Source organism: Manacus candei, unplaced genomic scaffold, assembly GCF_025592945.1.
Source record: "Manacus candei isolate 608988 ecotype Guabito, Panama unplaced genomic scaffold, ASM2559294v1 h1tg000047l, whole genome shotgun sequence".
In the NCBI taxonomy this organism is placed as follows: domain Eukaryota; kingdom Metazoa; phylum Chordata; class Aves; order Passeriformes; family Pipridae; genus Manacus; species Manacus candei.
This window is the reverse complement of record NW_026138095.1, coordinates 5,956,117-5,979,414: the sequence shown is the minus strand read 5'-3', so window position 1 is coordinate 5,979,414 and position 23,298 is coordinate 5,956,117. Positions and strand designations below refer to the sequence as shown.

Below are 23,298 nucleotides of genomic sequence, written 5' to 3'. Positions count from 1 at the left end.
GCAAACAGCCGTAGTCAGAGACTCTGTGCCCAGGCTTGTGCCTGTGTAGCTCAGGGGGCTGAGGAATGGGATTAGTGTCCGGGAGATGTGCAGGGAAGGGATGGAGGAAGGAGGACCTGGCAGTTCGGTAAATGTCTGTCAGACTGAATAGAGGGACAGTGAATCTTCACAGGGAGGGAGGAATAGCCCTTGAAGTGCAGGGAGGGAAGTATTGCAGTAAAAGGGGGAGAACAGAGGGTACAGTGGTGATGGGCTGTGACCGTGAGAACAGCCCTGCATTGTTCATCCGACCCTGGGAGCCCTGAAAGCCCTGGTACCAATTCCCATGGGATGCTCTGGGTCTGGCCTGCCCCACAGATCAGCTGGGCAGGCAAATCCAAACACCAGCAACAGAAATTGCTCTGCTGTTACAGTGTGTGATGTTAGTGGCTCCAGTGATGCCAAGATTTTAGAAACTTGGCCATCAAGAGCTGGAGCTTGTATGCCATGGATTGAAGAGCAGTTTCCAGATCTGAGTATCTATGGCTTTATGAAGCTGAAAGAAACCCTCCTAAGATGGTACTTTCATAGATATTAGTGAGTCTTCTAAAAAAAAAACCCAAAACCTAAATATATATATATATAATATATTCATGTTATTTTGCTGGGCCAACATCACTCAAACGGACTGATCCTCCTAGACTGATCTAAGGAGCTTAGAGCTCACAAGGACATCACTCTCTCTTAAGTGGAATGCTACTAATGTTATAGCTTACCTGGCAGAAGTTGCTGGAGTCCTGAGCAAGACACAGAAGGCAGCTGGAGGAAAAATAAAAACAGGAATAAAAATTTTGCACCAAATCTTTGCTCTTCCTAAAGTTTCCCTGTCAAGGATGAAGTAAAAATGGGGGGGGGGGGGTTGTACTGAAGATGGTATGAGGCAGGATCTGTTCTTGAAAGGGAGCCTGATAAGTGACATTTTGAGAAGCGGGTGCAGATTCCAAGAAGGCCAGGTAAAAAGAGTGAAAAGAGGAGGAAGGGATCTAAAATTGCTGTGAAAAATAGTGGTCACAGGTAGATAGATATTGTAATAGGAGGGGGAGGGAATGGGAAACATTTTATGAGTATCAGAATTTTCTATAGCTGTGAATAAATGGGCTGAAGAAGGAGGAGGGAAGATTGATTTCATACCTTAGAGAGGTTGACCTTTGAGGAAAGTTTTATTAAAATCCAATATAATTTTTTCCTCGAGTTCACCTTTGCACTGGGATTCTGCCAGTTTAATGTCAGTTAGTTCTGCAGTATCTGTTAACAGATAAAATTATGAGGTGAGGACTGTCCTAGCTGATAGCCATGTAACTTCTGCATTAATCAGCTTCAAGTGCTTTACTATGGTCATTCCAAACAATGATTCATAAACAGTTTTAAAGAGACAGAAAGGTGCTTTTTAAACTGTAAGGACTTTTATGGGGATCAAAAATAAACAGTGAAGATGAAGGGCTGATCTTTTGCCCTTTCAGTTTCCAATAGATGGAGGTAGCTTGAAAAAGTCTCATGAAGAATTTACTTAAGAATTTTGTGTACTTAGCATTTTCCAGGAAGAGACATAAATCTTTTTTTTCCTGAGGAGGGAATTCCGGGAAAACTGTTCAGTCTTGTTCAAGAGAGATACTGAATGTGAATAAAGAGATAAATGGGAGGAAACTGATTATAAAGAAAAGTTTTGTTCAGTCTGTTTACCTGAAAGAAGGAGTAGAGGAGGAGTGACTGTTTACCAAAACTTCCTGATAAACACAGAAGTTCTGCTAATTTTTTGACATTCTGATTATCCTCAGCTAGGGAACATGCCTCAATTTTTGCAATAAAGCACAGAACAAAATATAATTTTCATATCTCTAGAAGATTTCACGTGGTTCTCAACTAAGAATTTAAAGCACCCAAGAGCAGTGCAGCTCAGTAAGAAGCCATCCATATTTTAAGCTTTCAGGTGATAAACAGTCTGTTTTTGCTGGAGCGTGTGGCTGTTGATTGGGTTTCTTAAGCCTTTCTGTAATATTATTCCTATTAGAATTGGTGTTTTATGCCGAGCCCAGTACTTGCTCAGGACTTGGAGAGTGTAATTACATGCAGAATATCACCTTTAGGAAAGCCAGGTGTTGATATTGGTCTGAGAGCATTGATTTGAGAAAGGCTGAATTAACCTGCTGTGCTGTCACACTGTGACAATGTGAGTGATGGTGACTTCAAAATAAAATGAGTTCAAATGTCAATGTCTTCATAAATACAGTCTGAAGATCCTTCTCATGAGAAGAAGATGGCTGGAAACTGTCTTCAACCTTCCAATATCTGAAGGGGGCCTACAGGGAAGTTGCAGGGGGACTCTACATCAGGAACTGTAGTGGCAGGACAAGGAGTAGTGGGTACAAATTGAAGGAGGGGGAATTTAGACTGGATATTAGGAAGAAATTCTTTACAGTGAGGATGTCGAGACACTGGCACAGGTTGCCCAGGGAGGTTGTGGATGCCCCAACCTGGCAGTGTTCAAAGCCAGGTTGATTAAGGCCTCAAGCAACTTGGTCTAGTGGAAGGTGTCCCTGCCCATGGCAGGGGCAGTAGGACTAGATGACCTTTAAGGTCCCTTCCAACCCCTTTACATTCTGTTAATGATTCTATGATTCATGTTAATAAAAAACCAAGGGTGTTTCTTTACAGATGAAGAGAAACTTGGTGACTCTGCACTTGTGCAGACATGAAGAACTAGTTGAGTGGAAAGATGCCAGCTTACGACAGCTGAAAGTTTGACCCTGAATATTTAAGGGTATTATCCATGGGGGAAAAAAAAGCCAATGGAAATTTCTTTTCGAGCTTGCTGTGCTCCAGATCTGGCCCTTACTCAAGTCCGTCGAGTCATGGAGACAGGAATAAGGGAGGGGAATGAGGATTCAGGCTGTGTGTTTACTGCCAAGATATACAAAGTGGATTTTACACAGTTTGTGCATCCTGTTTTTAAGACAATCAATGTATCCTGTTCATGTAAGGAGCAGTTCATGGAAGACTCGGTCTGTCACCGGCATTGAAAAGATCATTCAGTTTAAATAGTAAATCACTCATTTCCTCTCCAACTTCTGATTCCTAAAGGTATAATTGCCAAAAATAATATAATAAGCGCCTTAAAAGATTAAGCAAAAGGTCAGATTAGCATAACATCTTTCCTGAACTGATGGCAAAATGGTGAAGCTGAAGCCACACCTTTGAAACCCCCCAGGACGGTACTCGTGGGACTTGCCAATAACACAGTTTCACACAGATTCTTCTGTTTCACAGGTCACAGCTCCTTACCCTCTGATGGACAAACTGAGAAACCCTCACTTACCTACAAATACATGACCCACTTCATTATACCAGAATGTTTTCTCTTGAACACACAGCCCAGTAGGAGCCATTATCTCATGCGCTATTATTAATGCAAAGGCTTCAGACGGTATCTGCACACAGCAGTGGATCTGTCTGGTCTCAAGAGTTGCCATAACTAAGAACTTCAGAAAAAGGGATGAAACAGCCACGTTGCACAATTGCATTGAGTTTGGCAATGGGAAGAAGAGATTTCTCCTTGATGCCACATGATGATAATCTTACACGCTGGAAAATGAGCACTCAGAGTGACATACTTTTTATTGTAGCTAATGCAACTCGGATTTGTAAAGAAGGTGATTCTGCTATGTGACCATATTATCTAAATTGCTTTGTCGCCAACGCATTAAAAACTGAATATAAAATTGCGTGAACATAATTGAGTGCTGACTCACCCTCAGATTAGGGTAAATGGTGCAGCGTTCCAGGGTGTCTTGGAGCTTTCTATAGCCTCACAATCCTATGTGAAATCTTCTGATTGATTTTTCTCCCCTCCAAGCAAGCTTGTGTTTCATGCTCCTATTTGAAGCTAGATGCTACAAATCCAGCTGCTGTCACAAGGCATCTTCCCTCTGCTTCGTTATCTTGATCAATTTTCTGCTGAAACTCTCATCTTTCTTCCTGGCTGGTGCAGTTGCCTCCCTTGTGATTATTCCAACTCCTGGCTCTCCATATTCATAGCCACTCTTCGAGCTCCAACTCCAACTCTCTAGTTTCTAAGGCTACATAGCTGCGAATGTTTTCTCACGAAAAGCTTTTCCATAAATTCTCACAGCCTAATCCGAGGCTGCATACACACATGACACTGCTCAGAGCAGACTTTTAATAAAAGCACCTGCAAACACGAGCAAGAAAACATGGTCCCAAGTATTTTAATTTATTTTTTTTTCTCTTGAAAACGACCTTGTATCACAAATCTCCATTTGGAGGTGCGACTATCCCTAAAACCAGAACAATTTTTGGGCTTTGAAATGTAAATGGAAGAAGGGCAATTTTAAGAAGCAATGCCAGAGAGCTGAGGTGAACTGAGTCACAGATACAGGGCAGAGAGCTCAGATTTAGCTGACTGTGGCAATAAGTCAAACTAGCACTTGTGCCTTGGGTGATCTCTGTTTCAACCCTCACTCAGGTAGTGAAAAGAAGGAGCAGAAGAAGGGTCATGACCTAAATAACTGGGAGAACAGTGATTATTAATCAGCAGTCCCACCTAGAAGCATTTGCAGAAGATGCCAGCCCTGAGCTGTAGAATCTGGGAGTGAAACCAGTCATGAAGGTGACAGAACTTGGTTTAGTTTCCAGATAGCAACGAGCATCTCCTTTTTGACTGACTGAACTATTGCATGAGCAGCTGCTGAAAATCGGGTAGGCAAGAGGCTGAAATTTGTTTCTTATATATGTGGGACTGGTTTCATATCAGGTAATAACTCAGAAATTAACAGTAACTTCAGTACGCACCTTGGGCGTAGATTCTCCAGAAGCACTTATGACTGCACAGCCCAGCCTTGTTCCTTACCAGGAATTCTAACTTTTGTTGTCTGGTAAATGCCTTGCCCCAAAGAGGGTAAATCTCATTTATCTCCAACTCCAGAGAGGTAATAATGCAATTGCTCCTTCACACCAGGAGATCAGGCATCTGCTATCTGCAAGTTCTCTTCTGAGTTGGATCACATTTTCTCCAAGTACTTCCTTCCACAGAAAAAAGGGGAAAATCAGTTGAAAAGGATTTCCAGAGATAAACACTTAAGAATAAAGCTGATTGTAAAAAAAACCCACCATAAATATGATATGGAGAAGAAAATCTAAAATTTAGAGCTGATCTAGAGCTGGTTCAGAATCCAGCCAGAATTAAGGATCTGATCTCTTCTGGTTGATCTGTACAAAGGCTGTACCTTTGCAAAATAAAGGCACATTTAAGAGACATGATGAAAAAAACCAGGAATCTCCAATGGTGAAGAAAGCAACACATTCTGAGAGAAAAAAAAAATGACTGTCTGAACCCTTCAAAGATAGCAGTGAAATACATAAAAGCATCGATGGCTTCCCCAGACGGGTTAGGGTTGGTTGTTACTCCCAGCCCAGGCTGCACTTGACAGCTCTCTCTCACTTATATTGCCAGAAGTGTGTTTTAAAAGGGGGAAAAAACAGATGTTCAAGCCCACTATTCCTGTTCAGATTGTTCTTGCTAAATGTTTGACAGCAGCCTGTCCAAGTGACATCCAGACGGGGACAATTAATTGTTAATGTCCCCAGTTCAGCTGGATCAGAGAAATGCCTACATGACAAGGGAGAACATCACTGGAAAGACTAGAGGGAGGCACCAGGGGATTTGCAGCAGGGGGAGATATATAGGATGTCTGCATCACAGCACGTTTAACCCCTTAATCTACAGCAATTGGTGGGTCACTCAGCTGCCCTTTATTGCTGGGCTGCTGGGAGGAGCATGGGCTGAGCAGGGAGGCAGAGCACCCTCAGCTGAAAGCTCGAGCTAATTCTGCAGTGGAGATAAGCCCTTGGATAGAAATCCTTCAAAGGGATGAGACCAGGCAGGCTGTCACCACAGGCATCTCGAAACAGGCAATCAGTCCTCCCTTTAATAAATAGAAGAAGATACAAGATGGTCAGGGCAGAGTACACTTCTTAAGTGTGTTGGAAAAATTAGGCTGAAACATCAGTCACTCCTGATCCACAAAGCAATGGAGGTTCCTGAAGAAGCACTAATGCCTGCACAATCAAACAGGAGCAACTATGCTGGTCCTGCCCTGAGGCTTGTGCTCCAAACTATAACTAATGAGTGTAAAGGCCCTGACAAAAAAAGCTTCCACAGAATGCCTTTTCTAAGGCCTTTGATTTTACTGGAACATGCACAGTGGTAAAATTCATATAGCCAACGGGAAAGCCATGTCCTGGCCTGACCCTGCCACAGAAAACAGCAAAACAAAGGGGCAGGGATTTGGGGTCACGTTTGGGGAGGATCCATGATTCAGCATGTCTGTTTACTGGGTCCATGGTTTGTCACGTGGTGAGGCAGTGGGGCAAACACCTGCAGCTCCGGGCTGAAAAGGTTTGTGAAAAGGTTTGACCCGGGCAGCAACAAGCGTCGGAGGAATAAATGACTCTCAATTAGGACAGTAGGTCAGAAAGAGCAAGATGATTCATATCCAGGACGTACTTCAACCATCCACTAAACCACTCAGCAATTCTATTCAGCTTCTCTCCTTCAAAGCACCCAAAAACAGCGTCCTTCCCATGGTGCTGGCAGGTAACAGGGTTTGAAATGTGTGCTGAGACACATTTTTGGAGTAACTGAGCTAAGCTGGGAAGAAATGGCTTCCATGATCCCTTCGGCAACAGGAAGGAATGAGATGGCTCTGTTCTGCTCACAGCGTGGCACCACTGGTCTAGAATTTAGGGGACACGGAGATTCACACCCCAAATAAGGTACCCAGAATTTATGGCCTCTTTCAGGGAGCTGGCTGTATGCAGCTTTCCCAGGAGCAAGCAACAGGTCGTGACAGATGGGGTTTAGGAGTGCTTGGCTCCTAGGTTAGCACCCTGACAATGCCTCTGCTCAGCTGTGCAAATTGTATTTTACTTGCTTGACTGTGAGTTGCTGGGCAGTGGGATGTAATTTTCCATGCTTGCAGTTGGCACTCGGTTTAATCTTGACTTGTATTTTACAGTGCAAGCTCTGTCAACATTGTTTCACCTCTTAGAAAATAATAATTAAGAAGCCTGGGTGATAGGTATGTATTAGTACCCAAGAATTCATGGCCAGCTCCACTTTAACCCAGTCACCACGTTTTACTACTCTGCAACAAAACATCTTTTCCAGATTTACCTGAGGACTGGCATATCAGAAAAACTCAGGGGTGCCAGACATATACTTAGTTGACTTTGATCTCTCTGAAGACAAATCTTTTAAAGCTTAGATCAAGGAATCTTTTAATGAAACAAAGAAATCGTGCCACTTGTATCAGTTCCAGATATAAATAAATCAGCTAGAAATAAACAGGAGCAAGGCAAACGTAAAGGAGACAGCCACGCTCTGCAATGTCAGTCCAAAGTGACTGTCTGATGGATGATAATATGGCTGGCTCAGAAAAAAAGTCAGTTTAAAAGCCTCGCTGCCAGCCATCTGGCAAATCCTCCAAAGGATATTGCTGTAAAATGGCACTGATTTGGTACCTGGTTTGCATCTCCTGCTATCAAGGCAGCCTATTTACTTTTTAAATGCAGTGAGAATTTTGAGATCCCTACTAAGAGCCTCTCCCTAGGGACTCATTGCAGCCCTCCCCACAGCCAGTTCACTGTTCCCTCCTGCCATCACTCTGCCATGTGTGTGTAATCTTATCCCAGGATCGTTCAGGTTGGAAAAGACCTCTGAGATCATTGAGTCCAACCATTAACCCAGCACTGCCAAGCCCACCACTAAACCATGTCCCCAGGTGCCACATCTACGTGTCTTTTAGATGCCTCCAGAGACTGTGAGTCCTCCACTGCCCTGGGCAGCCTGTTCCAATGCTTGGCAGCCCCTGGCTGAAGAATTTTTTCCAAATATCTGACCTAAACCTCTCCTGGCAGGATCGTCACAAAATCACAGTATGCTTGGGGTTGGAAGGGACCTCTCAGAATCATCCAGTCCAACCCCTTGGTTCACCCAGAGCAGGTTGCACAAAGTAAAGATGCTTTTTAAAACGATCTTTCCAAAATACAGATGCTCTTAGACATTTAGGGGGTCACTAAGACGCTGAGCAGACCTGACTCCATTCGGGCTGCTGCAGACACAGAGCCTGTTTGCAGCTCAGAGGTGCTGTTCCCTTGTGCTGCAGGGGAGGCAGAACTTCACAGCACTGGGATTTATAGCACATCCATCCTCTTGCTCCAGAAGCATCATTACCTCATGCTTGGAGCTGAAGAGCAACATTTCATACGGCTAAACAGTATAGGACTTATTTTCATAACTGTCATTTGGACTCTGTACCCCAGAAGGCAACAGTAAATATCACCACTGGCTATTTCCTAATAAACATAAAGCGATGAAAATTTAATGTCAACTTAAAAAGAAAATCCTTTCCATTCCATGAAAACTAAATGTATCTTTAAAGAACAGGCTGCCTGGACAAATATTAATGATTTTTCCTCCCCTGTTTCTTCAGCTCCTCCCCTCTGGTCCATAATCAGCTAATTGAGTCCACAACCCTCCTGAATTGCAGTGAAGTGTAATGGCTTGTGGCCATAGAACTGAGAGTCCTGGCATGCAGATAACCCCAACACGCTGCCTGAGAGGCAGCTGGAGATCCTATCTGGTGACCAGACACTCCTGGGTTGTAACATGGACTCAGTAAAAGCTATTTTCAGCTTAAATGATCTTTGATACTGAAACCAGAGTTAACCTGGATGGCGAGTGTAGGAGATCATCTGCTCTGAGAAAGAAACTCAGGGAGAAGGGGGAGGGAGAAGAGTGGGAAGATAACAAAGGAGAGGGATTCTTTAGGGAGAGGAATTAACTTGAAAACATGCACTAGTGGAAAAAGGAACATGATGTTGCATCTCCCCATCACTACTGCTCAGGTCCCTGTCCCCCCTCCACTGCCATGTTTGTCATTTGTAATTCTCAGCCTTCTTAGATAGATGGGGCTAAGCAGCAAAAGCTGTCTCATAGCAGCTTGTCTCACCTTTGCTACAGCCAGTTTTAGTCCTTTTCAGTCAGATTGGTTTGGTTGTTAATAAAGACTTGATTCTAATTTCACCATGTTAACAAGCTGCTCCAGGAGATCCTTATAGGACAGTGGAAACTAGGGAAAGGAAATAATTACAGCACTTCCACCTATGGTAGTCTGCTCCAGGGCAGGTATAAATAGATCCGTAAGTGTTTGTTCACTTAAAGTTCAGCCCAACTGCTTTCTCAATTGCCAGCAGTAGAATCAATGGATGGGTATTTTTTCTTAGAAAATAGGGGCAAAGATCATCTACTAAATATCACCCTCCCTTCTTCAAGACTGCAAGAAGCCTTTAAAAAGTTTCAGTATTTTTACCAAAGCCAGATGTTGGGTGTATAAAAGTATGGGCAGTTTTTCAAAGCCATTCTATTTCTTTGGGAAGGGAGGGATAATTAGATCAGAAAACTCAATTCAGCCTCAGAACAGAGGAAATTGATGAAAAAAAAAAATCACATTTCATTCACTTGGTGCATCCAAAAAGCTCTGGCCTGATGCATGCAAAGAGTAACTCCCTTTGGAGTCCCACCACAAGTTTTGAGAAAGCTGTTGCTAAAGTGTCTGAAAACACCCTGTTTCTTGTCCTCTGCTCTCTGAAGGGCAGAGGGGGCACAATGCAATGCTCAGCTGGGGTGGGACTGGGGTCCCAGCAGGCTGGGGGGGGTCTGTCTGTGAGCTGGGCAGCGGGACACCTGCATCCAGCTTGAGCATCCCAGAAATAACCTACCTGACACAAAGAAGGTTTGGAAGCTTCTCCTCAGGGCCCAGTGGTGTGGGAGGAAGAGGAGCCCAGCATGGGTGGCCATGTGGGTGCCCTGGGCCTCTCTCCTGGAGCAGCTCTCCTACAGCTCCATCTACCCACGGCTCCGAGCCCAAAGCCCTGCCAACATCCACCTTTCCCTGCACCAAATTGTTTAAATAAACTTCCCCACTGTGGGCTCACAGAAATGCAATAAACCTCGTTTATGTGGGCTCCTCAGGAGCTCAGCTAATGGGCCAGTTGGAATGGCATTACCAGGGCTTTCCAGGCAAATTTGCTGCTCTCTGCCTCTGGCCTCCCGCACTGAAGCCTCACCTCGGACTCTCTAACAGCACAAAGCACGTACCCTGCCACTGCCTATTGTTCAAGCTGCAGGTACTATATATAACCAAACAATAGCTAATAAACAAAAGGCATTTTAAGTGGTTTGTGGTGTCTGCTGAGCACCAGCTGCCCTTTTTGTGTTCTACTGTGTCTTCAGTCCCGATGCTCAGGTCTCCTGGGTCCCATTCAGCTGCAGAAGCCCAAAGCTACAGTGAGAGGAACAAACTAATCTGATAGGGAAATAAAACAATTGATGACTCATAAAAGCAAGAGGGACAGATATTTGAAAAGGAAAATAGCAGAACAGATTCAAATCTAATTGTGAGTCCTACCACAGGAGTGCTGTAAAAGCAACAAGTTCCGCCACGTTCTTCCACTCGTGCCCCCGCCAACTTCCCCGGAGCCAAGACTCAAACCTGTGGTTCCAGGTAACCTTAGTAAGGTTTAGTTCTGAATTAAACCACTCTCCTGCATGCCTGGGGATGTGATTCAGATCTCCAGTCTTGTGGCAGCCTTGGCTGCTTCAGGCTGTGCTGAAGCATCTGGAGGTGCGTGTTTTTGAGTCCCAGCCCAAAGCACTGGGACAGAGCTGTGAGCTCTGCTGGAGTCTGAGACAGCCTGCGGGAGGGAAGGACCTGCTCCCAGGTTCCCCATAGGGACCAGAGTCCAAAATCAACTCTTTCAAAGGCAACAACAGTGCAAGCCCCCGGCCAGCACAGGGATCTGTGCGTGGCTCTGGGAGAGGAGGACGGGAGGCTGAACCCACTTACCCAAACACCCACCTTCCCCTGGAGTTAGCTGCTGCTCCTCGGGGGGAGGAGGACCCCCAGATTGGCTCAGACACCCCTGGGATGGGGAGGAGGGGTCATTCCTGAGGCTGATGGGACCCTCTTATGTCCCTGCTGTGGGGTTTGGGGCTGTCACCTCCCCGGCCCCTCCTCTCCCCCAAGGCAGGGTAACGAGGCCAGCGGAAATCTGAAGTAGAGAGATTTACTTTACTCAAGGATTCCTATTCAGAGCTACAGCTATTGACAGATTTTTTCTATTCCTACGCTCAGCGGAAGCTGATAGTATTTATTAAGCTGATCTCAGGCACCAGAGCTGGATCCTAACTCCAGATAGGCAGGCAATCATCAGAGCCTGTTGTGTTTGCATGAATATACTAATCCTGCCTCTGCTTTCTGAATGCATAAATTGATGTATAGGACCATTCATCTATGATAGTCTTCTAGATGGCTGCAGAGGGCGAGACAGTATTTTTAATATGGAGAACTCCATGGCAAGCTATTTTAATACCTTAGGATCATTAACATTTTTGAATGTCTGAGAAGCTGCTAACATTTATAAGACAACCACAACCAAGATTCATTCTCCCAAATGGAGAAAGAGCTCATATTTTTCACATACACTTTAGATATTGATAATTTTCTCATTTTCTGATATGACAGGGCTTGGGGATTTTTTCCCCGTTGAGACAAGATGACTGACAGAAGGAGATGAGAATTTCTCATAAAGAGAAGGAATGCATTTTTACACAGCTGAGGCTGGAAGAAAGCAATAATTGTCCTAACATGCAGGCACAGCCCTCCAGAATGGCTGATGATTTATTCAAAGAGTCAGTCACCACTGACCAAATTCCAGGTGTGTCTTCCCAAGCCAAGATGGGAGCTGAGACCAGTTTGAACAAATCCTCATCCTTTTGCCCACCTGCTATGCTGCTCTTGGGAGGGCAGAAGGATAGTCCTGGGTGGGTGTGGTGCCAGCCTGGGATACCCTGACCATGGTGGATGCAGAGCAGCAGAGCTTCACCCACACCTCTGCCCTGGTGGGTCCAATCTGCTGTCACAGAGGTGGCACTCAGTACACATTTAGTTCAGTTTTAGGGTCATTCTCACTTAATGTTGGGGTGCTCAGAGTTCCCAGGGAGCTTTGGGCAGAAGTTAGAGCTACCACTGCAGACCCCACCTGGGCTCTGCTTTAAAAAAACAACCAAAACAAAAAAAACCCAAACCCAAGTCAGAGATGCTGCCTCCAACACTTGAGCCAGGACACAGCCTTGGAGCAGCAGGGATGCCTGTCCTCAGGGTCAACACCACTTCTGTCCCCCTAGAGCAGTGGAGCAGCTTTGCTTTCTGCAGGGATCCTCTGGAACCATCCCCATTTCCCGTGTTTGTTCACATCGTGCAGGGTTGTAGCTGGTTCACTGGTGCATGCAAGCCAAAATTTGCCCTTCTCTACCTGCTTTCCTCCCAGCCTCCTCTTCCAGCTGTTCTCTCTCTCCTCTCTCTATCTGCATCTCCTCTTCTTCTCTGCTGTTCCTAATAGCTTCTATCTATGCCAAGTCCCATCCTACTCATCTCTCATTAAACCCCAGACCTTGCGCGGAGCTTTTCTCCATTGATCTCCCAGCCAGCTTTTGTCTCTTTGACGTCTAGGTTCTCTTTGTTTGTGCTTCTCTCTCTGGATCTGGGAATTATCCTGCTTCTACTGATGTATCTGATCCAGGCCCTGATATTTTGCTGAATTCCTTGGGATACCTTCTGCTTGGCAGGTCCGATGGTGGGTACGACTGCTCCCTGCACCGGGGGTGTTGTGAAAGCCTTGAGAGGCTGATGTGTATCACAAGCAGCAGGAAACTTATCCTGTGCTAGATACTGGCTTGAGAGAGACATTATCCCTGGCAGATACCAGCTCCAGAGCGACATTTTCCATGGCATCCCTGCCCAGGAATAGATCCTGACTTCACCTAAGAGAGGAGCCGGAGCTGATTGTGCAGGACTGTGCTGCTCACTGGAGGATGGCACGGCCACAGCAAATGGGCAGAGGTGACCCCTGCCATACCCGTGGTGTTCTGCCTCCTCCTGCTCATTTTCTGATGGCACGTTTTTCTCTCCTGAGGCCTCAGATCAGTATCCTGATAGAAAGCTGTGGATCTGAGCGGCTCCTGCCAGCAGCGAGCGCTCCCCGGAGCATGAGGGGTCCCGGAACATGTGCTCTAAGCAAATCTCTCATTTGGAAAACTAGATGGTATTGACTATTTATAAACCTCAGCTTAGAGCAAGACTAGGCCAGCTGGAAAATGTGCCACCATGGGTGAGTGAAGGTGCTTAGTGAGGAGCGGAGAATTGAGGGTTTTCAGCCCCAAATTACTGGGCAGCAGTGAGCAAGTGGCTTTGCCTTTTCTTTTTTCCCTCCTACTGATTTAGTTTGGAAGCATTTCAGAGGGCATTTTCTCCTGCTAAATGGTGATAAAACCCTGGGCTCAATAACTGAGATCTGCTGTCTGGCATCAGAGCAACACAAATAACAATAAAAGAAACAAAATAGTGGTGAGTCAGGCTGGTTTTGACTTGGAAAAACATCGGTTATCCTTATTACTCACCAGCTCTGTCGTCTCCTCTGGGGGACTCTGCCGGCCACCAGCAAGGCTGCAGTCGTAGAGAGCCTGTGTTTAGCTCAGGCCCTCCTAGAAATGGTTCTCCCTGGGGTTTTGGAGGGTCAGTGATTGCATATCCACGTCATCAGGACCATGAGCAGCCTTTTTGCAGAGAAAAAGCCTGTTGCAGATGAGCGCCGTGGAACCACGGGGCCAAAGACATGGCACGGCACGGAGAAGCCACAGTCCGTGGTGGGACTGGACAATCCTCGAGGCCCACGTCTTTATCTGCATGGAAAAAACAGAGGAGGGGGGCTGGAGGAGGATCACCCTGTCCCCAACACTGGCTGTGGTCACCCCTGGGCTCCTGAGTGGTGTTCAAGCCCCGGCTCTGTCGTGCCCCTCAGAGCATCATCACAGCAGCCCGATGCATCTGAAACACGCACGGAGGGGCCAAGTCCAGCTGGAAGTTGATTTCAGCCATCGAGACTTGTATTTATTAATTTGTAGCCCGTTTGCTTTCTTTTGGCACCATTTTTCTCTGCAAGTGAAAAATTTCCCCTGAATCACAGCGTGTTATTTCCACTTGTCAAGATAAAGGTTAATGAAATACCAGTAACTGCATCACAAATCCAGCTCTGTATCTACCCAGGATTTTATATGGCAAGTTATACTGCACAGCCTGTTCTTAGAAAAGGCTATAATCAGAAAAACCAAAATTGTCAGAGATCAAGAAATTCACAGTTAGAGCAGCTGAGCCTCTGCCCTTCACTCCTCACCTCTCGCCTGTGGGACAAGGAAAAAAACCTCCTGGAACTGGCACAAACAAGTGTGGGACTAGATTTCCTCCAATAGAGAAGATTCTGCAGGACTGCAGGATTTAAACAGCATTCTCCTTTGAAAACATTGTCTGCCTCTGGATAATGGTTACTTGGATATTTATACCCTGTGTAAATAATACATAAATACACAAACACCATAGAATCATAGAGTTGGAAGGGACCATCGAGTCCTATAAATACATGTAGGATTTAGAAGCAACATAATGCTATAATTGACATACTGCTGTCTTCAAAGAGATTTGCACCAGAGACACGAAGGGAATTTGAAATGCTTGCTGCAAAGAGTGCCCCAAACGTGGAACCACTGGGGCTTATCCAGAGGACACTCTGTGCCCAGGGACTGGGGAGCTGAGACCAATTATACCATTGCAAACACACCTCCGAGATCCGCCAGCACAGGGTCAGACCCCAAATTAAACACTTAGAAGTACAGAAGATGCCCCTGTTCAGCAGCAGTTTGGGCACGTGAGCTTTCAGGAAGGAAGGGAGGAGCTGCTTTGTTTTCTTCCTAGGGAAGGCCGGGGACGGATGGGATGAGTGTCAGAAGCTGCCGTTTGGGATGAGTCAGGAGATCGGCATGGGGCGGTTTGCATTAATACCGGCTTGAACACATGCCAAAGAGGATTTCCAAAATTCACAGCCAGTTATTTCTTGTCACAGAGCTAAGGGATCCTATAGCCTGTTCTTCCACTCCGAGGCATGCGATCAAAAGCCTGCGGAGATTATTCTGAGGAGGTTTGTTTGTTCTGTAAATATGTATTTAAAATCTTGAATACAGATGACTAAGTTTTTTAAAAAAAAAAAAAAAAAAAACAACAAAAAAAACAACCCAAAAAACTTCTAACAGATCAAACCCTCTCACAGAGAATCTTATCCCTCCTTGGAGGTGGATTAAAAAGCATTGTTATGAAATCCCACTGCAGATTTTATTATGGGCTAAATCAAAATGCTTTGGAGTTTTTGGAATTCAGATCTGAAGTTCAGCGTTTCAGCCCATATGCTCCATATAAAAGTAAGATAAAGGAAGGGATGTACTTTTTCTTCCTTTTGATATGCAAAGATTTCAGACGAAATGCTTACTTTCCAATTTGCTTTTTCAGTAGAAATTCACTAGAGATCATATCAACATGAAACACCCTGTGAAGCCCAAGGAGCTCCTGAGATGATGGATGACATCAAGAGCCAAAGGAAGGTGTACAAAGCGTCTGCAGAAAGAGATCCTTAATCACTCTCTGAAGCCTGTTGATTTGTTGCCAAGTACTTAACTTAAAGCTTGTGTTGTCATATATCTAACTTTAAAATTTAATGAACCAGTTGGAGAGAGGAAATCTCTGTTAAAAAATTCAGTCCTGTCCCTTCAGCTGCAGTGTGAGCAATAACACACTTCGCTGGATACTCTCAGCAAGTCCCTTGTTAAAACAGGAGCACCAAATGAGATCTAATTTTCCTAATATTTGTAGACTACAATGCAAAAAGGAAAATATTTGAGATTTTATGTATTCCTGAAGAATAGTAAAAAACCAAAACAAAACAAAAAACCAATGCAAGCTGCTCCCCAGGTTATTTGCTAGACCTCTTTCTTTCACAAGTATTTTACTGTTGAAATTGAATATCAATAGTAATTTTATCTTTTAAAAAATCTTTTGCCCACTAGATGGCTGTAATTGTTATGGCCATGCTTCATTTTTGGTATCAAATTCCCATCCTCAACAAAATCTATTCTTCCTCTTTGCTATTCTGCAGCACATGCTCTCGCTCTCCAGTGCGGTGTTTGAAATTATGGGCTCCTCGCTTTGCAAATTTCAGCTGTTTTTACAAAATCTAGGTGTTCAAGATGGCTCCTGCAATGCCTCACATCTGAGGCACAGGAAGCCACCACCATTTTGAAGGATAAAGTGGGGCTTCATCTTCCATTACTGAAAGAAATACTTTGTTTTCTGCCAATACAAAGAATGATCAAAGACTCGGAGCCCTTCGGAAAGGCTTTCCAATAGTGTGGCATTTAATGCAAGCAGTTTGTGGTTACTGTTGTAGCACAAAAATGTTGTAAATCTGATGAACAAGAGCCCAGAAGGCAGGATTGAGCATCTCCTGTGTCCTAGATTCAGCTGAGGAGCTGATGTGAAAAAGAAGCAGGATCTCCTGGAAGGAAAACTCAAACGATATATCACAGGGAATAAAATTTCCCTGCTGTTTGCACAGGCTCTAGTCCAAGAGCAGGAGTGGGTCTGGGTAGTGGATTTGCAAAGTGTTTGCTGGCTGTGGTTCCCTGTGGCCGCAGTTTTCCAGAAGCTCCACCCAAGGGGAATGACCGTGTAGGCTCAGGTGAGGAGAAAGACTTCCCTGATTCAGCCACTGAGCAGGACACCGGTGGTTCCTCTGAACAGAAATGCCTGGATATAAACATCTCCATATGTTTGACAGCTCTCAACTACAAGATATGGAAAGGGAACTGGCTGTCTTGTTTTGTAAGTCAAACACAGGTTTTAAGCAGTGTGCAGAGACATTCGTAGGAACTCTCCACTAAGCGTGAGCCAGCACAGATTCACTGAGGCTGCAGCCCCTCACACAGAGCCTGGGTCTGCCAGCAGCAGATAAATCTGCCCTTAATGGGAATTATCTGTTATAGGATGAGGAGTTTGCCCCTCAGTTCAGCACTGCACCAACGGGGTGATCAGGGGCCATCAGGTTTCATAAGACTGAAGTGCAGCTCCTCCAATAAGCCTCTCTAGAGAGGGTTCATTCAGCTGGATTGTGAGCAGCTGGAGTGGGGCAGTGCCTGTGCCTCAGTTAAAATCACCTCACCAGCACAGCCTGTGCGCCCCACACCGAGCTCTGTGGACCAACTGGTACAGAAGAGAAGAGAGAGCACCTCTGGCAAAGGATGTGCCGTGATAAGATCTGGTTCAGAAGAAATTCAGGACTGCTGTAGCGTGCTGGTTTAATATCGGTCAAGTAGATAATTTCACTCATTGCTCTCTCTTCCAGAAATTCCCTATCAAGGTGCTTGGGAGGTCCAGCTGCAGTCAAACCAGTGCATCCCCCCTGCATTTCTTCCTAATTCAGTATTACCAAGCACTCTCCTTCTGCGTGTGCACAAATAGGTCCCTGCCAGCACGTGAGTCCCGTGTGCTGTGGGTTGGTCAGCCAGAGGCTGGTCTCTGCCTCTCCAAATCCAGCACCAGGCGTTGTCCCCAGCCCCACCTTGACCCAGCTGCCTTATCGTGATGGGTGTGGGGGTCTGGTTTGTCTTCTGTCCTTCCTGGCATATGCAAATCCAGCCTACCTGGGTATTTAAATCAAGTTCATTGCCATGCTAGCTGAACACCTTATAAAGTGATGTTAATCAAGAAAGAATAATGAGCCTTCAAATTCCCCCAAGTTGTAAGTAAGGACACAGTGCTCGAGTAAAACATCTCTCATTCTAAATGGGCCTTTATTTCTAAGTCTTCTGCATCCACAAAACAGGAAAAAGTAAACACTCTGAGATGAATGGATGAAAAGAGCAAGGTACTGCTCAGGAAGATGGACATCTGTTTTACCCTCTCTTCCTACTCTCTTCAAAGTAATTCCTGCCATCATCCTTTGAAACAATATGAATAAGTCCCTAAAACTCAAGAGACTTCTTTGAGATCCTCTGACTCACTGACTTTTCTGTCTTTCTGTGTCTACAGCGAATCTTGCTGAACAGGTTGAACCAAAATGATCTCCATCCAAACATTCTGCAAATAGATCAATTCCATATCCTGTACCAAACATCCTACCTGGAGCCCACTGAATAAATGGATGTCTTTGCTATAAAATTATAAACCAGAACTTCATGTAGCACCATACCCATATAGATTTGAAATAATTTAGCTTCCAGCATAGAGTTTCCAGCATTGCAATAGCAGCAGTATAAATAGCTACAGTCTCTGAGCACTGTAAAGGACAGGGATTAAGGTCAGCAGCCACACTGCAGTGGTTTGCCTTTGAAGACTATCTGGAGCAGACTATGGAAGGTACAGGGTATTTGAGGCTCCCACTCAACTGTGATGGGGTTGTGGATGCCTTCTATTTGCCACTAATCACTCTGGAGCAATTTTAACAAGGAACAGATGTACAAAAACCTGCAAGATACTTTTGAATAACAGAAGCTGGCTTGCAGAGAGGACAAGGCTGGTTCAAGACCACGGCACCTGCTCCTACCTGTAGCAAAGCTCCCTCTGAGCTCCATGTCCCAGTGGAGCACACCCTCCACCCATCTCACCTGCACAAAGCAAACCAAATACCACAGGGGTTTGCTGGGTAAACGACTCACCCCTGAGATATCAGCTCTGGGGAGAAACAGAGGAAGAGCTGCAATGGGTGCTCCTCACCTCATGTGACTCATCTTGGAAAGATGCTTGGGTGTTTTTAAAGCTGACAGAAGGCAGGTTTAGATTAGATATCAGGAAGAAATTCTTCCCTGTGAGGGGGGTGAGGCCTTGGCACAGGTTGCTCAGAGAAGCTGTGGCTGCCCTGTCCCTGGAAGTGTTCAAGGCCAAGTTGGACAGGGTTTGGATCAACCTGGGATAGTGGAAGGTGTCCCTGCTCATGGCAGGGGGTTGGACTAGATGAGCATTAAGGTCTCACCCATCCAAACCATTCTATGACTCTCTTTGGGAGGGTGACACACATAAGACCCTGAAATGTATTCAACTGCACCAGAGACCTGTCTGAATTGTGCAGAGATACCCAGCTGGAGTCAAAGAGCCAGAGGAAGCCATGAAGGCTGAGAGAATCATGTTGGGTTGGATGGCTGCTCACTTTCTGGGCTGAGGGCTGAGCACTCTCACTCCTGGGTCCAGAGCCAAAGCCCCACAGCCAGTGGGGAGACTCTGTTTGACATCCCCGATGTTGGACAGGGCTTTGGGGTGGGTCTCAGGCTTTCCCAGAAGGGATGTCTGTCACCTTCATTAATCTTATCTGGGGATTGCTCCGAAACAAAGCGCTTTGTGAGCCTGAACAAAATCACCGGGGAGCGCTCGGCGGCGAATTCTTTTGCATGCTCCCTTTTTGTTCTGTATGATTTCCAACATTTCTGGCAAAAACATTTCCTCTGACTGTTTTCCTTCTAGAAACAGCCTCTTCCAGACAGGGCTGCTCTGCCACTATTTAGCTGGGTAGACACGAGGCTATTTAAAACACAGAGCTGGAACATTAGCAAAACACTTGTCTCATTCCAAGACAAGCAGGGGAGGGGAGGGTGCGCATCGCCGGGTGCAACCTTGCCCGTCCCCGGGAGGTTTGTGCCTGCGTCATGCTGATTTGTGCTGAATTTAAGGCTTCTGGGGATGAAGCCTGTGACAAAATCTGACAAGATTTTTTAGGAGCCGCTAGTTCACACAGCCTTGAGTATTTATGATTTTTGGCTGCCGGCTCTCGCGCACTTCGCGGTCAGCAGTTTAATTATTTACCAGGCTCTACACGGCACCGCTCAAGCAGCAACCATCCAACCCGACATTTTGATAATGCGAGGGTAATTGGGTTATTTTTTTTTTTAACTTTCCCTTTCCCTCCCACCAGCTCCAACCCCCCTAATTCTGCTGGGAGATGCAGAGTCATAGCTCTGCTGGCTTGGCTTCCCGCCACCTCGCTGCTCCTTTAAAACCCCATACCTCCCATTGAAGGAACTCGGTGTCCTGTTCGCCAGGAGGACGTCAATGTTTCTATGGAAACTCTTCCCAAAGATTCTCGCTCCGCGCTGCCGCTGCTGCGTATTGTATGACCGGCTTTGTACACTGCAATTCATTATCAGGGCTGTGATGAAAAGGGAGCAGCTTTCTGCCCAAAGGGAAAAAGCATTAAAAAAAAAAAAAAAGAAAAAAAAAATTCAAACTCACAATGCTAACACCCCCCCCCCCCGCCTTAATATTAATAAAATAAGCCACTAAAACCAAAGGTGCTAAAGCTGTTTGGTATTTGAGCTATGAACGGAATCTGCTCGCCTGTGCTTCTTGCAATGAAAAATAGCCTTTCCTGAATAATTAGCTCAGCTGAAGAGGCTTATAAATTCCGTGTAAGGTCCTTTTTCTTCCGAGTAGCTGGGAGAAAATTTTCCACCTCTCACCATTACAATCACAATGATGGATGAGTGTCACGTAGGTAACAAATGGGCCTGAGCAGGAACCCTGAGTTGAGCACAGGGGAGGCTCAAGCCCAGGCTCAGGTTTTGCATTTGAATTAACGTCTGCAAAAGGGGATGCAGAATTAATAGGCTGAAGGAAGATTCACATTAATTTCCCATTTGCCTCAATAACAGGAAATCTCTGGGACCAGGGGAGGACATGTTGATGCTGTTGTTGATGTCCCTTACTAATGATGTCCAAAGGTGACCAGATCACCCACCCCTCTGCAGATGAGCTCCAGGTACTACATACTAGAAAGGCAAAAGGTCAAGGTTTTGTTTCCACCTCTATCACAGGTTTGCTCTTATTTTGTATTCAGACATAACTGTTAACTTTGAAAATCTGAATTTCTAGGTGCTGCTCTGAAGGAGCCGAGGACCTGGTTTCCTTGACTCCAGTGGATCACTGGCAGGCTCTTGGCACCTCGGGCAATCAGACTGTAGGTCCCCCAAAGCAGATACCTCAAAACCAAGGTACTCAACTTGTGACACTTGCAGAAAGGCAACTCCTTAACCCAGCAGAAGTTTTGAGATCTCCTGAAGGAAAACGTTACCTTCATCTACTATGCTGGGAACCAGCACTGAGTAAAGATGAGGATGAGAGGAGACAAGTATTTTATTTTTAAACCTTATGAATTTCTGAGTAGTTCTGCTTTGTTGCTTTCCTAGGGAGGAAGGCAGGGTTGGGAAGATCAGAATTTCAAACTCTGCTCGCTCCCTGATGCCACACTAAAGACTTGTATTACCTTTAATTGATGTTTCTGAGTGCATCCTCATTGATTTACTCCAGCCGCGCTCTTTATGCAGGGAACATTCTATTCTCAGAGCGTAATCTAGACCCATGCAAACAATATAGATGTTTCCTGATAACATAATTTAGAAAGAGGAGATGTAATTACTGCCTGTGCTCAATGCACAGCATCTCTGTGCTTGCCAGAGCACTGCAAACCCGTGACCCCTTTCGGAATCCACGCAGGGAGAAACTCCCAAATCCTTCAATGTGGTTCTCATTCTGCCGTTTCCATCTTATTAAATATGCTGGTACTTGTGCCTTTGATTTTAACTTCCTAAGGATAGCTCATGCTGAAATTATTTAGGAGGCTCTCAAAGGCTCTTAGATGAAATTCAGGGATCATTCCTGCGGAAATGTGTCTATTCGTGGAAGAGGGGACAGCAGCAATGTGGGCATCAGCTGCAGAGGAATGGGGAGGGGACCCAGCAAGTTCTCCCTGGGGTAACCTGTTCTTTTAAGAAGTGCGACAAAGCAGGTTCCTGTTGTTAAGGACTTCTCTTAAATACCTGAAGAGGAGGTTGGAACTCATCTGACCTGCTCCAAAACCAGTCAGCTTGGCTGCACGTAGTGCAATTGCTGTGATTTAGGATGAGTAGTTGGAGTGCTTTTGTCCTATAAATCATCCCACAACACTATGTTTCATTCTCTTCTCTCTGATGGAAGGATATACAGAGTGAGACAATCTGAGTTTTCATCTCTAGGGTCAAATCTATCTCAGTTCAGCAGTGCCTGGAAAGCATTGCCCTGCAGTGGGGTTTTATGTGAGATGAGCACATGTCCCTCCACAGCAGGGTCAATTGGGATCCACAGCATGGAAAAATCACCACTGTAATTGCTCCCTGCATCAGCTGCCTCAGGGAAAAAAATAAAATAAAATAATAAATAAATAAAAATCAATGACTGAATTGGCCCCAGAGACTGAGTCACTCTCCTCTCATTTGGAGAGTGGTCCCTCCTGAACACTTTTCCACGTTGCAAAGCCACCACATAATGGAACGATTCAGCTCCACTGACAGCCCTGGTTAAAATAACCCCGGAGCTGCACGGTGAGATAGGGGAGGTGTTGTAGGTCAGTGCTGAGGTGCCTGGCAGGACTGTCAGCAGAAGTCATGCCCACACTAAGAGAGTTTTCCAAATTACTTCAGAGAGGCCAGAATTAGCTCTTAACCCTGATGCAACAGTTCAGAGTGAAGCCCTTTTGTGTTTTGAGTTCCTGTTCATCAGGTATCGACTTCTCCCCAAGTTCTGCAGCAGCAGTGGCAGCTTTTCTGTTGGCATTGGTGGTTAATGGCTGGGCACAGGTTGGGCCTGGGACCTCCCATCAGAGGAGAAGGCCCAACTCTGCAGCCTGCTTCCTTGTTGGAGTCTGATAGAGCCTGAATTTAGTTTGCCCTGTGACCCTGGGTAAAGTCAAACTACAGATAAAAAGCATTTCCTGTTTAAAAATCTTTAAACATAGTCCTAAGTAGGTATTAGGAATCAAAGCTCCATACTGTAATTGCATGTAATTATCTGAATTGGGCATGAGGGGAGCAAGAGTTGAGTTCATTGACCACTGGGATTAAGAGAGAGCAAGGAGACCACCTTCTTGGAAAATAACAGCAACCAAAGATGTTGTGAGAAGAAAACACAATCAAAGAGGAGTCAGTTCACAAAAATCAGAGTAAATGCCACTGGCAGCATTAATCCTTTTGTCCTCCTATTGCTATGGAGCCTCCCAAATCCCAAATCTGGTGAGACCGGACAGCCCAGAGGGTTTGGTTTAAAACCAGTTCAGGTTAATTCTGCAGAATAAGCAGAGACTAAACCGCATAGCTCGTGACATAACAATGTCACCCTGTTCATGATAAGGAACCAAACTGAAGTTTTTTTAAATAAAAGCCATTTCTAATAAGGTAGAAGAGCAGCCAAATCAATGACTGAGAGGAACTAGAGGTGAAAGCTGAGA

General features: G+C 45.3%; 2 long non-coding RNA genes across 6 annotated transcripts in view; one reads left to right on the top strand and one right to left on the bottom strand.

The window, feature by feature from the left end:
* Positions 1-23,298, bottom strand: part of LOC127475627 (uncharacterized) — a 33,933-nt gene that overhangs the window by 2,648 nt on the left and 7,987 nt on the right. For 3 of the 5 annotated variants that reach the window (XR_007906259.1, XR_007906257.1, XR_007906256.1), the window contains 4 exons: positions 20,049-20,214; positions 13,574-13,855; positions 1,171-1,284; positions 756-798 (listed from right to left, as the gene is read on the bottom strand). This is a non-coding gene — a long non-coding RNA (uncharacterized LOC127475627). Of the gene's footprint in view, positions 1-755; positions 799-1,170; positions 1,285-4,845; positions 5,077-13,573; positions 13,856-20,048; positions 20,215-21,303; positions 21,421-23,298 lie in introns of all 5 variants that reach the window. The other 2 variants (XR_007906258.1, XR_007906260.1) reach the window with 2 other exon arrangements.
* LOC127475629 (uncharacterized) lies at positions 20,481-21,070 on the top strand. The gene is made up of 3 exons (XR_007906261.1): positions 20,481-20,531; positions 20,693-20,799; positions 20,913-21,070. It is a non-coding gene; the product is annotated as an uncharacterized LOC127475629 (long non-coding RNA).